This window comes from Onychostruthus taczanowskii, unplaced genomic scaffold, assembly GCF_017590055.1.
Source record: "Onychostruthus taczanowskii isolate IOZ18803 unplaced genomic scaffold, ASM1759005v1 scaffold105, whole genome shotgun sequence".
In the NCBI taxonomy this organism is placed as follows: domain Eukaryota; kingdom Metazoa; phylum Chordata; class Aves; order Passeriformes; family Passeridae; genus Onychostruthus; species Onychostruthus taczanowskii.
The window spans coordinates 746,147-763,889 of NW_024497078.1; positions in this window are offsets into that span (position 1 = coordinate 746,147).

Genomic DNA, 17,743 nt, shown 5'->3' on the forward strand with positions numbered 1-17,743 from the left:
TAAGACATGACAGCTGACTCTCAAGTCAGTGTAGTTGAGCCAATTATGCTCCATCAGAAGGGATGAACACTGTCAGGCCTGCATGTGAATGCCCCAATACCTTCCCAGGGGCACAGGAGGAAGTTTTAGAACTGATCCAGCTGTGTAATTGTAATTTTGTGTCATTTGCAAGACAAAAGCACTGTCCAGCCTCCGAAGGATCTGTTTCTTACCAGCTCTTCCCTTACCTGGTTCAAAACCCAGCCTCTGGGGGTGTCTGTTCCCCCACTCTGTCCTATGCAGACCAGAGGTTTCACCACCACACTCAAAAAACTCCCCTCCTCCCCTTGGGTTTGGGTTTTAGTTTGGGGAGGTGCAAACCTGGCCTCAGCAAAGCACCTGCTGACTCCCATATAGCCCATTGTTTGAGTCATTAACCACTAACACTTTGGTCCCCCACAGATGGTAAATAGAATTACAACTCTGAAATACTACAAATAGCATACAGCAAGTAAATGTCATGGTTTGACCCGGATGTAAGTAGGTCAAAATACTGTGTTATACTACCAGGTGAATTCGTAGAAGACAATCAGGAGAGCTGTCGTAACCTGGCTGAGGTAATCACTGAGTGATAAATGCAGAAAGACAGAAATATATCACATGCACAGCTGTAAAATCTATAAGCAACTTTCTTCCATTTAATTTGCTTTGGCCTGAGCTCCAGCAATGCCCTGTTTACAACAGGCAGACTGTATGCACTGCAGACTCAGCTTGGGAAGGTTCCCCTTGTCTTCCATGGATGCCATCCTTCATTCAAAATACACTGAGCTCACAGTAATCTCCCCTTATTCTAGCGCCTGCTTTCTCGCATATTAAAACCCTCCACTGGTTCAGTTGGCAATGAGAGCACGTCTTCCAGATGACAATATCTATAGTATAGACATAGCCTCGAGAATGCTGAAATCAACCCAAGTGCCAGAGCTGCTCTTTAAAATATTAAATACACAAACATTCTACAAATAGTATTCTAGCTGTGAATAATAACCAAGTAGTGCCTGGCAGAGGCAGGCAATTTACACCCTCCCTTTCCATATGAGCTGTTTTGCTGTGACTTCCAGATGCCAAATTAATTATTAATCAAATCTGAAAAATACTCTGAAGCCTTCCTTCCTGAGAGGAAGGGTGATGCTAGTCGCCAGATGAATTTGGCATGTAAATCACATTTCCATGAAATAACTGATCAACATGTCCCCCACCATTTTGTTGTGTTCAGGGTTGTACTTGCCTAACTCAGAATATGTTGCAGGTGTGCACTAATTCCTTCTTTTTCAGTGGCACCACCGATGATGTACATTTGCCCGGTCTTTGGCACAGTGACACATGTAGACACAATCTACAGTGCAGATGGCAGTACTGCACAGGGTGTTGACAAGGCTTTAGAAATAACAGGAGAAAACCCATGTGGATCTTTGTGGTTTGGGTTGGTTTTTTATTTGTTTGTAGTTTTTGGGTTTTTTTTTTTCATTTGAGCTGTGATTAATGGCTGTGTCAGACATCACAAATGGAAGGATGCGGTTGTGAACAGCCCTGCATTGACTTCAGGACAAAGTGATAGAGAAAAGGAGAAATTTCTGCTATTTTTATGACTGAAAAAATCAAATGCTTTCCCTAGTGATTCGCTGCTGCTTTCTTTTAAAACATATTTAGAGCAATCTTTTAAGTGTCCAATTCTACCCTGAATATTTTATGTCAATAGAGATACCTCTCTGCAACCAGAATGCACAAAGGCAACCCACAAATACATTCACACACAACATATCTTGAGAAGCATAATACTATTTCTTCACTCCTCTGCATGTCTCCAGCTCCCAGTATATCAGAATCATCTCTTGGCATCTGGCTTAGTGATAATAAATCAGGCTCAGCTGCTATGATCCAGAGCCAGGAGGAATCTTTTGTACACACCTAGCTGCTAACCCATCCTCTAGTAATCCAAGTGTGTGTGTATTCATAGTGTCTCATTTCCTAATGAATTGAGTCATTGGGAAGTCAGATGCAATCCCAGCAAAGCAGTACCAATTAATTTTCCTTTCCCTTTCTCCAGTCAGAGCATGGTATAGTGCCTCTGTCTTCAGTGTGACCATCACCTTGTTTTGTTAGGTACTGTATAAAAACAAAAGGCTCTGTCTCAAACAAATAACATATAAATTAGGAGGCAACACATGGTAGAAGGAAATAGCAATATCAGGCTGTCAGAAAGGATTCTTGTGTGCAGTTACCTGCTCGCTGTCAAGATTTCTGTGACAAAAGATAAATTTTCCAATTTGTTCTTTACAGCATAAATATAAATAGTTGGTGATGATGAAGGAAACTGAGAGACCCTGTAAATTAAATTACACTGAATAAGACCCTGCATAAAGAGCATAAGCAGGCAGAAGCTTGTGATGTGTTTCTGAACCCCTCTTCAAACAGAAAAATATCTTCCTAATTAATGACTGGTGGTATCAATATAGCACAATACTTTTATGTTTTCAAACTCAGTTCTGCCCAGAAGCCTGTGATGCATAGGAGTGTATATCCAGACCAACACAGACATTTTCAGTGAATGAAGACACCAAATCTATCTCTTGTACAAGCACATCTGCTAGTTTGATCATTACTGCCAAGGAAGTAGCCAAGCACAGCTGGTTCCTAGAAATGGAAGAAATATTAGAAACAAGGCGACATAAATCAGTAGAACACAAATAAAAATGGAAAGTTTGGATTTCTCTTTATCTTCCTACTATTTTTTTCTTTCACACACTTTATTTCAGGGAAGTGTTAAACAGAAGGTTTCATCAGCCACACAGAAGCTATCTCTGTTGCTTGCAAGGGCACTGGAGCTCACAGCAGCAGGAGGGACATCCCCTTCATGGGAGCTGAACACAGGGAAGGCTCCTCATCCTGCATTATTGTCTGCTGTACACTGTTTACTATGGGCATATAATCATGTTCTGTATAATTCCCAATGACCTTTCAAGAGACACTGTCCTTTGTCATAGAAGATATAAAGGATATCCATTTTTCATGTGATCCAAAGCACAAAAAGCATCAGTCTAAATGGATCATGAGACACTTATTTGTGAAATCAATGTAAGCATGCCATTCAAATTTTTGCTTGTTTAGATGATAATTTGTCTATGTTATATGGTACATAGGTATGATAAGCAATGGCTTCTGTCTCTTGCAATGTTATTTGCTGTTAACAATGTGTTCTAAGAGGTCTATAAATAGGCACATATGACACATAAATGTTCTTCCAGAAATAGAAAGAGGAAAAGACTTCCTGAACAGAAACTTCTTGGCATCTCGATTTCAGGGAACACAATATTCAAGCTGATCATTGAACCTGATTGAGAATGATAAAGGAAAAAAAAAAGAGCCAGCTTCAACTTTTTAGGCACCTCAAAGGCCATGGAAGTGAATCTCAGGACTTGGTGTGAGCTTGAAGAGGCTCTAGTTTTGTGCTGATCTTGCTGACAAATGAGCAAGGTAAAAGTTGCAAGGTGCAGGATTGGCATTTTGTTATGACGACATTTAATTGGTAAATATTGTGTCGAACAGCAGCATAATAGTGAGAAAATACTTCTTGTAAATCCTCACACAAACAAAGAGTAGCAGTCTACCAGAAGCCACAAAGAAAATATATAGCAGCATTTTTCAGAACAGCTTGGAAGAATTTAACTATGAAGGCAGTAGACAGGGATGATTTTAGTTGGATGACTTAGGGACTCTTAAACCTCAGTTACTACCTTCCCCTCTCCACTGGCACCTCTTGCATGTATGAGATTCCTCTGGACAGGGCACATGGGCAGGCCTGCTCTCTTTCACTGGCTCTCAGTGCACAAAATATATGGGCTTTGACCCCATGGTGAAAATGAAAAAAATCTGATTTCGAGGTGATTTTTGCCATGGAGCTCTCCTTGAAGAGGCAATAAAATGGTATCTGTGATTGCCTCTCTTCCCTGATCATCCTGTTGTGCCAAATTCCAATAAGACACAGACATGCACCTTGGAAGTCTCCATATGCAAGTTCTACAAGGAAATGCAGTTCTGTATGCTCCACAGACTTCCTTACTTGCCTACAGGTTTTAAGCAGAATTGATTCAGATCTGAACTGAAGGCTCTTCCTGTGCCTATTAATCACCTTTGCTCACACAGTGTTTTTGCAGCTGCCACTACATATATTCCTTGGGCACCAATCCACCTTTTTCCACCTCCCAAAGTCATGCCATAATCACTAGCACAGGATTTTCATCCTAGGTGGTAGGACAAATCTTCTAGGGCAGCTATAAGTGATAACTAACTCACATAATTATCCTGACACTTCACTGCACTCTCAGTCAGTTGACTAGTGATTTAAATTACAATGATACTTTAGTAATATTCAGATCAATCAACTTTCTGAGCAAGACATCATTTATATCTTGTCACAGAAAATAGAACCAGAAGAAGCCACAGTGATCGTCTCTTCTGATCCATGCAGAAGTCTCAGGATCAAGGCTTGAGTCCAAAAAGAACTACAACATATCCTGTACAAACTTATCCTGTGTTTGCAGAGATGGATAACTTAACTTGCAAGCCTTGGAAGCTGCTCCAGTGTTACTCAGGAGAGTGGCTAAGATGAGATCATTTTGTGTGAAAAAATCCTTTTGAATTTGTAATTACTATGTAATTTGAAATGTCTTTAAAATAAGATAAAAGGGAAGCATTCATATGCATGGGGAGTAGTGTATAGAGAATGCAGGTTTCCTTTTATGTCCCTATTACTCTGTTTGATCCTCTTCAGTTTCTATAATTGCCTTCCATGTGATTATCTTCAGCACAACACATTTTCAATTCAGTGCAGACTAAAATTGTATTGTAATACTGAGGCTGCTTTGTCTTCAGTACCTCTTTAATAAATTCATAGTCAGCAGCAGCATTATTTGGTAAATAATATAAAACCATGACAGGTTTGCTTAAAGCAGGAAAAACCTCAGAATGACTGAGGTGTGAGAAACGGCTCTGAACGAGCAATTCAAATGGAGGAGGCATTTAAATAATCAACTTCCTTTTGATAGGATTTTCCTGCCGCAGTGGAAGAAAGGAAAAATGAATAAAGAAAACTTTCTTGCCTGAGCTATATCTGAATGCATGAAGTAATGGGGTTCACTTCAGGAAAGGAATGGCTCTCAGACTATCCTCATAACTGAAGAGGATCTTTATAAAGGAAGAGGAGAAGGAGGTAAAGGGGCCTAGGCTCTGGGGACAGGAGGGTGGGGTGTGAGCTTTTATACTGGTACTGATGATCTAAACATGGAGATCAAGCGCACACCCAGTAAACTTGTAAATGACACCATGCTCGGCAGGAGAGTTGATCTGCTGGAGGGAAGAAAGGCTCTGCAGAGGGATCCGGACAGGCTGGATCGAAGGGCCAGGGCCAGTTGCATGATGTTCAACAAGGCCAAGGTCAGGTCCTGCCCTTGGTCACAACAACCCCAGACACTGCTGCAGGCTGGGGGCAGTGGCTGGGAAGTTGCCTGGTGGAAAAGGTCCTGGGGGTGCTGGTCAACAGCAGCTGAACATCAGCCAGGGTGTGCCCAGGTGGCCAAGAAAGCCGATGGCATCCTGGCCTGGATCAGCACTGGTGTGGCAGCAGGAGCAGGGCAGTGACCGTCCCCCTGTACTCAGCACTGCTGAGGCCACAGCTCCAATCCTGTGCTCAGCTCTGGGCCCTTCACTGCAGGAAAGACATTGAGGGGCTGGAGCGTGTCCAGGGAAGGGCAACGGAGCTGGGGAAGGGTCTGGAGCACAAGTGCTGTGAGGAGCAGCTGAGGGAGCTGGGGGTGTTCAGCCTGGAGAAAAGGAGGCTCAGGGGGACCTCATCACTCTCTGCAGCTGCCTGACAGGAGGGTGCAGCCAGGTGGGGTCAGCCTCTTCTCCCAGGTAATAAGTGACAGGAGAAGGGGAAACAGGTTGCACCAGTAGAGGTTTTGATTGGATACTAGGGAAAATGCTTCATGGAAAGGGTTGTGAGGCTTTGAAATAGACTCCTCAAAGAAGCAGTGGAGTCACCATCCCAGGAGGTACTTAAAAGACATGTAGATGTGGCACTTGGGGACTTGGTTTTGTGGTGACAGTGCTGGGTTAATGGCTGGACTCAATAATTTTGAAGGTCTTTTTCAACAGAAACAATTCTGTGACTCTCTGGCACCACAGTACTTTCACCACCTTTGAGGCACCCAGGCCAACTATGCTGCCCAGCATCTGCTGTGCTGCTTGCAAACTACCCACAGATAAAGGTCATTCAGAAAGGACATTCAAATAGGTGGAACTAAAAAGGAAGGGAAGAGTGGGTAGATGTCTCAGCCGCAGTTTGAACATACTTCACAAAACTTACCCAGTGCAGCTGATAATAAAAGGCAGCAGCAGCCATCTCCAGTGCTGCCTGCCTAGTCAGTGACAATGCACATGGGAATTGGTCACACATCTGCTGCAGGAGGCCACATACATCACACCGTGTTCACTTACGCAAATAGGAGAGAGCCATCCCCTTTAAATACAAAGTGTGTCAAACTGTATGACACCTATCCAAAAATAGGATAAGCTCAAAAATTGTCTTTTGAATTGTCTTCTGCTTGACTGGAAACTGGGGGAAGAGCAGTCGGCTGTGAAGCAAACTCCTTTTGTTGCAGAGACCTACAGAAAGGCCATTCCATGACCCATTTATACAAATCAAGCCATATGGCAATACTCAGCATTTTCTCCTAACACTGTTAATTGAGAATGGACCATTCACTGGGTACTACTTAAAAAAATAATCCTTATCTCTTATAAATGACGAACCAAGGACTATTTATCTTCAGCTTACTATTGCTGCGTAATTCAATTTCGTCCTAATCCTTTGCATTCAGGAATTTGCTTAAACATAATGAAGAAGAAAAATTATCTTAAGGTACCTGGTTGGGAACAAGACTAAGAAAACATGCTAGAAAATGTTGATGAGAAATGCAGACTGTGTGGCTTAGCAGGAAAATGCCTAGCAGTATATGACTGAATGGTAATCCTGGTTCTTGAACACTACATTTGCAGCAGTCATTACAGGAAAGCAAACACATGCACACAAACATGCACAACATACACACACACAATACAAAAATACCCTCTGAAAATCACCCCGGTCTGAAGGAATGGGAGTTAAAAGCCTGTCCCTTTAAGAGCCCAATAGAGGAGAAAACACAGGAACTGACTGAGCTTGCCAAATCTTGATAGTGCTTTTCTGGCCCTATGTCTCTGGTCTCTGACTGTAACAGAATACTTTTTCAAGAGCGTTTCCAATTTCTTCTACAGCTTCAAAGAGCATGTTCTGGGTAAAAATGGACAGAACTCTACCTTGTTTTCTGTGAAATCTGGAAGACTGTAAATCTGGAAAGTATTCTGGAAAGGGAAAGTATTTTTGGATGACTTCCAGGGGTGTGACATATTTAGCTCAGTTCTGCCCAGGATACCTTTATATGGTTATGACTGAATTCTTCCCCAAAAAGGAAAATAAGAAACAGGACCAGGGTCTAAAGACATGGAAAGGATGGCACAACATAGCTGTGGACAGAGGGCTTGGTCAGGTTGTGTATGAGGAAAAGGCAGAGAGGCAAGGTAGGTCCTCATGCCAGTGAAGAGGGATGGCAGAAAAGGAGACAGAGAAGCCTTGTGGATGAAGGGAAGGCAGCGCATGTAGCTCTTCTGGATTTTAGTATAGCTTTTGATACTGTCCCCCATGGCACCCTTCTCGACAAGCTGTCCAGCTGTAGGATGAGTGGGTTCATGGTGTCCTGGGTGAAGAACGGGCTGAAGGACAGAGCTCAAAGTGTTCCAGTGAATGGGGCTACATCTGGCTGGCCAGTGGTCAGCAGCGTTGCTCCTTCAGGACTCAGTTCTGGAGTGAGTTCTGTTCAATATATTTGTTAATGATCTGGATGCAGGAGGTGAATGCATCATTAGCAAGTCTGCTGATCACACAGAACTGAGAGGTGCTGCTGACTCTCTTGGGGGACAGGAGGCCCTGCAGAGGGATCTAGATAAATTGGAGCATTGGGTTATGAGTAATGGGATGAAATTTAACAAGTACAAATGCTGGTTCCTTCACCTAGGACAGAGTAGTACCAGACACATGTGCAACTGGGAGAGGAGTGGCTGGAGGCTCTTTGGAGAGGGCCTGGGGGTGCTGGTGAGCAGCTGCTCAGTGTGAGCCAGCAGCGAGCCCTGGCAGCCAGGAGGGCAAAGCCCAGCCTGGGGTACATCAAGCGCAACATGTCCAGCCATGGGACAATGCCAGAAGATGGGATTGTCCCCCTGTGCTTGGCACTGCTGTGGCCTCACCTCAAGGACCACGAGCAGTTCCGTGCCCACAATTTCAGAAGGATAGGAAAGCACTTGAATGCCTCTGAAGGAGGGCAAAAAGCAGGTGAAAGGGCTGCAAGGAATGGCCTGTGAGGAGCAGCTCAGGACCTGGGGCTTGTCTCCAGCTTGTCCCCGGAGAAAAGGGGACTGAGCGGAAACCTCATTGCTCTCCACAGCTTCCTGAGGAGGAGACTTGGAGAGGGAGTGCTGAGCTCCCCTCCCTGTTATCCATTGATGGGATGTTTATGAATGGTTCAAAGCTGCACCAGAAGAGCTTCACACTAAACATTAGGAAGTATGTCTTTACCAAGTGGGTGGAGAGGTGGTAAGTGCTCCAAACCTGTCAGTGTTTGAGGCATTTGGATAATGCCCTTAATAACATGCTTTAACTTTTGGTCAGCCCTGAACTGGTCAGGCTGTTGGACGGGATGATCATTGTGGGTCCCTTCCAACTGAAGCAGTCTATCCTGTCCTGTTCTGGTGAGGTGACAGTGTGGGATGCTGTAGTGGAGATATGTAGAGTAGTGGAGATACACACCTTCAGTGCCTGTGTCTGAGCTCAGGGTGAGTCTTTGTCACTGGTGTGTGCTTGCACAGCATCCACTTTTCACAGGAGGGATGTGAGAATAGAGGAATCCCCATTTCCAGGAGGGGGGTAGAGTGTGTGTGGCCCATGTGACCTATGAGGAGGTGGTGTGCACAAAGCTGTGCACACTGGGATTAGAGCTTTGGGGATGAGATATAAAGTATATTTTGAATTTTGTAGGTGGTTATTAATATTTCATAGCCATCTAGTGCTGTGGTTTCTCTGTCATATTACTGATATTGATCCTGCATGTGCAGTTCACTGATTGCCTGTTAATTATCCATCATTAAAAATAATCTCAAAATTGCTTTGATCCTGATTTGTTTAAAACTCCTTGAACTAAGCACTTTTTTCCCTGTGACAGAGGACATGGTAGCTCTTACAGGAGAAGAAAGAGCACAGGATGCCTCAGCTTTCTCACAGGACTAGGCAGGAGCAGCAAAGCTGGGCTCCCTGAGCCACAGGCAACCCTCAAGCAGCATGAAGGCAGATCCCAGGCTGGGGTGATGTTTTACAACTTGGGGTGAGGCTGCAAGAGGGAGAGAGCCATCATGGCTTGCCAAGGATGGATGGGACCAGCATGTGCCTGCATCTTCCTCCCAAGAGCTTCTCTAGGGGGTGCCCTGGAGGACCATGGTCTGGGTCTTGCCAGTCTGGCATGCATGCAGGAATTTATGTCTCAAATCCACAGCCTACAACAGTCTTAATTTGTAATACAGCAGCATAGACATGCTGGGGGAAATGTTTCTTTCATTCTGTGCCTTGTGCTGAGCTCTACAAGACAAATATTGACCTTTGCAGCCCCACTGGTTCACATGGGCTCTTCTCCTCCTCCTGTGATGGAAGATGTGATTGAGAAGATGCTTCTGAATTCTCAAGATGCTGGTCATTCACACCCATGATCAGATGTGGTCCATTCAGGTCAGCCAGGGGTTTTTAATCTCCTTGTTGGACCCATAGGCAGCCTTCTAGTCCACTTTGCAACCATGGTGAGCCTAATTCCCTTCTGAACGAAGGAAGAGGTACCCACAAGATGCTCAAACTGGCTTCATGGTAGATTTTAGTCAGACCATGAAGTAAACCAGAGCACACTGATGTAAAAACATAGGTGCTATCCCAGGGGTTGTGCTTAGAGCCCACTTTGCAGACATTTATCACTAAAGGCATTGTCAGACAAGTTGTCTCCTTTCTTTGGCTGAAAATAGTGAATGTGGTGAGCAATTCTTCCCATGCTGTGCCTGAAAGAGGCATTTCACCAAACGCTACCCTGTGCAGACAGGACACACTGAAGAGTTCACTGGTCAGCTGACAAGGTTTATCCTTGTGCACCTAACTACAAGCAGCTGCAGGGGTCACCATGAAGTGAGCAGTCATTTAAAAAAGAGGTAAGAAACGTGATTTCCCCTTCTTCCTGAAGGTTCCTGAGTCCTCAGGCTGGGAGCACTGTACCTGTAAATGGTATTTATTAAGATATTTTTATAACCTTGAGGCTTTCCCTGCTGCCTTTCCTTACTTTTGACCCTTGAGAGGGAGCAGAACTTGGTGAGACTGTCCCTATGTCACCTTGTACAAGATGCTGGGTGGAGAAACATCTACCCAAATCTCCTGACACACAGACTGCCTAGATAATGAGGAGCAGCAGTGCTGGGACCTGACCACAGAGCTGCCCTGTGGTAGGTTGGCATTGGTAGTTTCAGGTCAGGACCCTCTTGACCAGACCCTGTACTCTACCCCATAAAGTGCATGTGGCTCTCAGGTCTTTTCCCACCCTTCAGCAGGTACAGGCAGGGCATACACTGTCACAAGTATCTTCCTGGTTGCAAACATGGGAAGGCCATAGACACTTCCACAAGAGGCTGCAGAGTGCAGCCTTCTAAATCTTCCTTCATCAGACAGGAAGAATTCAGCTTTAATGTCAATAATTGCAAATAGTCCAAATTTTAAGCTTTGAGCTTATAAAATTATCTTGATAGATACCATTTATAAGAGAGCACAGGTTTCAGTACTGCCACAACAAATTTGGAAAAGCACTGCCCCTCTCCTGCATGACACCTTCAGAGAAACAAAAAGAGAAGCTGCTGCTGCCACTCCATCTGGGGAGAGTGACAAGAAGGGCCACCTTGGACACAATCTGCTTCTGAAGAAAGTGTATTTGTTTAAATATTCAGGATGTGATTGAGTTGTCTATGCCTATATAGTGTCATTTTGATCTTTTGTGCAGAAATGTCTATCTGGGTCCCACACATAAAATTAAATGAAGGAGCCATGCACACTGTGTGTTGGATGTTCACCATTCATACACCTGGGTCATATAGGACAGCTGCAGCATCTCCAGCTTGGGTCAACACCTGCATCTGCACCTGTTCCTCCTTATGAGTAGTCATCTGAAAATCCCTGGGGAAAGGGAGGAGGAGTGAGGGGGAAGAGAGATAATAATAGTTGAATAATCTATTCAATGAGATTCATGGAATCTGGGGACTAATAAATTCTATGAATAATATTTTCATTATTTTTCCAACTCCAGTGCTAAGAGAAGTTATGAATAGTGATTGAAGCAAACCCTTGAATTATATGACAATGCTATTGAACTTTGGAAGCATATATTTCATAAGGTGAGGGGACTCTAGTTCTGCCCGTCATCACCTTGATGTAGATGTTCTTGAAAATGGTAAAATGTGTATTTGACACTTTGGCCTTTCCTCACAGAAAGTCTGTGCTCAGATTACCTGACAGTAAGAATCAATCAATAATTCACATGCTGTTTCTCCCAGAAAATTGTTAGCAATTGCTTTCTTTCAGCACTTCAGAGATTACATCCCTGGAGATGGCAGATCTCTCAATTCTACAGTCCCCTCTCACTGCAGGGCAGCATGCCCTCATCTCCAGAGGGGAAACTTGTTCCTCAGGGGAGATGCAACCTGCCACTGTTCCTCAGCAGCATGTGCTGACAGCCCCTGATGTTGTGTCAGCTCTGCCTGCAGCAGCTGCAGATGCATCATAGGGGGATGCTGTCAAGACTCTTCCCATATCTCATCTTTCTCAATATCTCCTCACCACTGGAGGTGACTACTGAATGTGGTCTCTAGACACAAGGGCAAAAGGGGGATTAATTTGTCCCTGTGAAGTTTGGCCAGGAAGTGCAAGCTGCTGTGATATGCAGAAGTCAGAGGCTTTCAGTTTCTACAGTGTTTCTGCTGCTGTTCCCCCATCCTTGGCAGGCAGAGGCACCAACTTCAGCATGCCACAGCTGAGGGTTTGTTTCCAGCCTGTGTGCAGAAGTACTGCCTGATAACAACAGAAAAATCTAAGACTTTATTGTTTGGGTAGATTTTAGCCCTTAATTATTTATGATATCCTCTTACCTTTGTCTTAACAGAGGAGCTGGAGAGTCAGTGGATGTTTCCTATCCAGCCTGAGAAGTTGTGGTTGAGCAATAACATCTGTTCTATTATCAGCTCGAGCAGATTTAATGATTCCAAACAACATGGGTCCTACTGCATCTTCTGCCCTACCATGAAAAGGGTTCATAACTGAAGGTAGAAGATAACATGCATTCCTGGTATCAGTTTACTGACACCAGATGCACAACACCCTTTGACATCAGTGATGAAAGATGACAATAAAGAAACAAAGCTGATAATTTCCCCCCTCCAAAATTCATAATCTGACTGATAACTGAGCTTGCTGCAAGGGACTGACTGTCATTCATCAGCTAAATGTTGAACTCATCAGTTCCTGGATGGCCTCAGTCAGAAATGAACATGGTTCGTACACATATTTAATTCTAACTTTGAAAGTAGAGAGGAATTTAACAGAACATTAAAGAGTGATGAATAAATTATAAAGGCATTAATGAGGCTGATGCTTATATCTAAAGGAAAAAGTCCCAGAGGGTTCTGGGAACTCCAAAATTACTAATAACTTATTAATTTTGGAATTGATAGTAGATAAAAAATTAAACATGCTAAGTATGAGTATGTACTGTGATTTCTGCTGCAGAAGACAAAGTCTTTCTGCTTATTATACTATGGGGTATCATTTATAAGGCCAGAGAAATAATTACTCTTCTTTATATGTCTCTAGGAAAGATTGCAGTTGGATAGCTGTATGTACTCCTAAGCACTTGACTACATGAGGATATTGATAAACTGAGAGATTCCAACTATGAGCAAAGGAAATGATAAAAAGTCTCCGATAAAAAGAGTAGGGGACAAATCCCCTTCAGAAAGATGGAAAGGACTAGATATGAATAGAAAATAAAGCTGGTGAGAAATTATATGACAAAAGAAAAAATTGTAGCAAACAAGTCAAAAGTCATAAGAAAAGAATTCTTTACCAAATATATGTGCAAAATGGCCATAATTTTTACTTGAAGTACAATCAGAATCAGAACAAAGCTATCAAAGAGAGAGGATATTTTCCAAATCTATATTGTCTTTGGTTTTCTGAGTTGTGTCCTGAGGCTTCCTGCCTTTTTTTCCTGACCTAGGACAATAATTGGCAAATACTTACATAAGCAAGTACCTTCATGCTTATGAGGTTTTCAAATCAGTTCAAAAATTTTTGTGCATATGAATGACCCAATTCATGCTCTCAGGATTGACAGAGCCACTTTGCTCTTCACTGCCAGCATGCTGGCAAAATCAGTCTTGTCCCAGCATTACTCTGGCACAACCATACCAATGTCAACAGAGCAGCAGAACTAGGATAAATTCACACATGTCAAATAATATCTGAGAGGCTGTTGCTAAAGAGAGGCATATGTATAGAAAAGAGAGTATGTTGAAGGAAAAAGAGCATAGATGGACACCAATCTGCCTAACTGAAAAAAGATGTTATAACTTAAGTTAGAGCAGAGGGCAGGATTGGCAGCACTCTGTGAACTGCCTTGCACAACACACTCTCATATGTAGGATAAAACAAAAATAAATTGTAATCTGTCTTTATCCTTCTAAGCCCCTGAGTGTGCTGTGGGCCCTTTTGTCTTGAGTGAGGGTTGGAGTCCACATAACAACAACAAAAATAAGTCCTTGAAAATGGAGCATGTATGTGGCATTTTACTTGAAGAATGAAAACATGAAGTAAGTCTGGTTGATTTCAACAGGGACTTTCACAAACACAGATTCATAAATAGGGTGGTTTATTGGAACAGCAGATTATAGATTCTTTTAGATTGCCATTGATAAATTCAATAGACCTGCAAAATATAAAGTATATAGCACTATGTTCATCTGTTCCCAGGTATACTCTGACACAGTCTAAGGTGCAAATCTTACCAAAGAGGTGCTCCTGCTTTGGGAAGAAGAGATAAACAAGCCTGTTGACTTGTTTGCAAGGTGATCATATTTTCATCCTCTACCATGAAGGATTTCAAATGCCAATTTATACATTTATAAGAGGATGTGAGACTGTAGCCAAATATTCTATTAGTACTATCATAAATGGAGTCTGTGTGTGGGGCAGCCAATTTATATGTAAATGAAGAATATAGAGAGTAAGAAAGAGATTTGTGCAGGGATGGAAGAGGACCCCGATGCCTTAGCGTAACTCCCTCTCCCACTTGGCTGATTGCACAGTGGTAGGGGTCATCCAGCCTCTGCCCAATAACCTATCCCCCCTCAGCATGCCATCATGCCCATGGAAATCCCTTAGCCATCCATGTCATGGCACAGCTCACGGAAATCCCTCACTAAACATGTCATGGCACAGCTCATGACTCTAGGTCCCTTCTCTACAGAAGTCACAGGACCATGGGATAGCTCAGACTGGGAGTGACCTCAAGAGGCTGAGTAGGTGGAAGCAATGACTGCCCTTGTTCTCTCTTTCTGTCCCTGTTCATACAGCCCAGGCACTGTTGGCCACTCTTGTTACTGGGGTTTGCTGCTGGCCCATGCCCCTCTCACTGCCCACCAGGACCCTCAGGGCCTTTCTCACTGACCTGCTCCTTGGGCAGTTTTGAGTCTGTGTTGTTGCAGAGGATCCTTTGATCCACAGAAAGGACTTTGCATTTGCCATTGCTTAATTTTTTGTTGTCCTAGTTAGCCCATTCCTCCAGGTCCCTTGGAGTGGAAGTGGTGGCTCAATTTGAAGTCATTGCACGCCAGGTGAAAAAGGTTCCCTCCTCTCAACCTGTGGTAAAGATTCTAAACAGTTCCTTGGGACAGGTCCCAGTGCAGATGTGTTCGATATTTCCCTTGTTGCAAAACTCCAGGTAAATCACCCTCTAAACCCAAATATCTATCCAGACTACAAACCACCTGACCTTTTCCCATTCCTACTGTACTGTCCCATCTTGAATACAAGAATATGATGGAAAAATCCTTGGATGCCTTGCTAAACTCAAAGAAAATAACTTCTGCTGCTCTGCCATTGACCTACAACACAGTCATAGGTGGAAATCAGGCTGGCCAGGCATGACTGACCCTTGGAAAATCCATGCTGACTGCTACCAGTCACTTTCTTTTCCTTCCTGCACCCAGAAATGTGCTCTGAGAGACTTGCTGCATAACATTTCCAGGGACCAAAGAGAATCTGACTGGCCTGTGCTTCCTTGGCTGTCCTCTGGCCTTTTCTGAAGGTCCTGTTTTGAAGAAGTTTCAGAACAAATGAGAAGGGAGACCTTATTTAGGCCTCTAAATCTACACTGTGTTAAAAAACATTTCTCAAATTATCTTCATTCATCATCATACCCAAAGGTGTCTCATACCCTTTTAACAGTGCTGGAGAGTTTGCTCAGTTTTGATCACAATTTTGTGATATCACAATGAATTGCAGTTTATGTGAAAAAGCATTTTATCTATCTTTCAACTCCTTCAGGTGTTATGAGAGAAGATGAGCATGTTTGGTACACTACAGTGTAAAGTACCCGCATAAAATCTGTTAATCTGGGAAATTATAGCAAAAATCTATTTGTCTGTTTGATGCAAGCCCATATTTTTAGACAGATGATAAGGCTGTTCCTAAGAAGCTGTCAGCATGAGTTTTTTAACATCTTCTTTGTGGGTATATTTATTATAGTCCTTTAATCACAGACAGAGAACATCAAAAGGTTTACAGAAGTTCAGAGTCTCCATGCCCAAACTGCAACGCATCTGAGACTAATTTACAACTTCACACTGAAAAAACAAAATGCAAATGTCAAGTGCAGCTCCTCATACACAGCTAGAAAGAAAATAAAACCCCACCAAAATCATGCATTTTATTCTGGAACAAATTATCTTGGAATTCCTGGAGAGCATATTGAAATAAAGTGACTCCATGCACAAGTCCTCAGAAACCCAAATGAAAAAACATTCATTGGCTTTACAGGACTGGTCAGGATATTATGAACACTGTAAACAATGTTATAAACACTGCAATACCATCCCTTTTACACATCAATCTGTCATAAAAGGGAACATCTATATTCATCCTGTGGAAGCCAAAGAGAGATGAAGACCTTCCCTACCCCTCAGGACTCAGACTCTGAACTGCAGCCAGCAGCTGCAAGTAAATACTTTATTATACCGTTACTGTTAGATGCAAATACATGTTGCTCAATTGAGACCCACTGGTGGGTGAGGAGAAAAGATTGAAATTGGGATGATTAAACTGAGAAAAAGTACTGTACTTGTGGCATCATAAAAATTACAGTAGTAGTTAACTTATCTGAAGCTACTAATAAATTATTAGCATCCTGAAAAAAAATAATCTAAGGCAGAGGTTGATACTACAGCGTATTTCTTGCAATAATTTTTAGTATCCATTAGTTCCAGTCTGCAAACTACTTGGAAAAAAAATTACTATTAATTTCATCTGTTTGCTCCCATCTAACTGAACATGGATTCAGATGATTTTACTGTATATTTAAATTTTTGTAGGTAAGATATGAGTAATAAAATAAGGCTATACATACGTCTTTGCCAAACAGCAACAAAAGTTTGTACCCAAAAATCTGTGTGATTAATTTAAGAAATTGCTTTTCAGAAATAATCAAATACTGCTTCTAGTCACTCCATAAGCTATTTTATGGCTCCACTATGCTGCTGCTTAGTCATATTTATCTCTACTCCACCTCATACTTTTATATGTATTACCTGTCAGTAAAAGGATAAAAATTAGTTCGCAATAGTTTATTCTTTTTAGGTGAATAAGTAGTTTTGGGTTACAATTGAAAAAGTATTATGGCTATCTAATCAGTTTTCTCCTGTGCTGAGGGAACCAAAGAAAGGCTCATGTAAAATGAAAAAATATCTACTGAAGAGTTAGTTTGTTCTATAAAAATGAACCAAGCTCTCTCTACTGTTGCTATTTTGTCCTGTTCAGCAGGCTGTTATTTTCTGAAATAACATTCATTTGTGAGAAGGGAGGGAATTTCTTCTGCTTGCTTTCATCCTGAAAATGCTGGCTGCCTAGTCTACACCATACAGCCATTTCCTAAGGGAGGCCTTGCTTGAAACCTCAGAATGGTTTGTCATTTAGACATTTTCTCTCTTTTCTCTGATGGAAGCCCTGGTCAGCTCAGTAGAGCTGCATACTTAGCTTTTAGATGCCTTGAATTGCATTTGTGAGGGTGTAAGAAATTCTACTTATACACAGGAAGCTTAATTCATAAGAAGTGTGAAGTGTCATTAACAAAATGCTAAAATGACACAGTGACAAATATAATCTGTGGCTGAGATCTTGCAAATGCTTCTGAAGGGGCATAGCCTAACCCCTGGGAGCAGTTCTACACACACCAGGAGAACTAACTCCATGAGCAGGGGTATGAGTGGAAGGGTA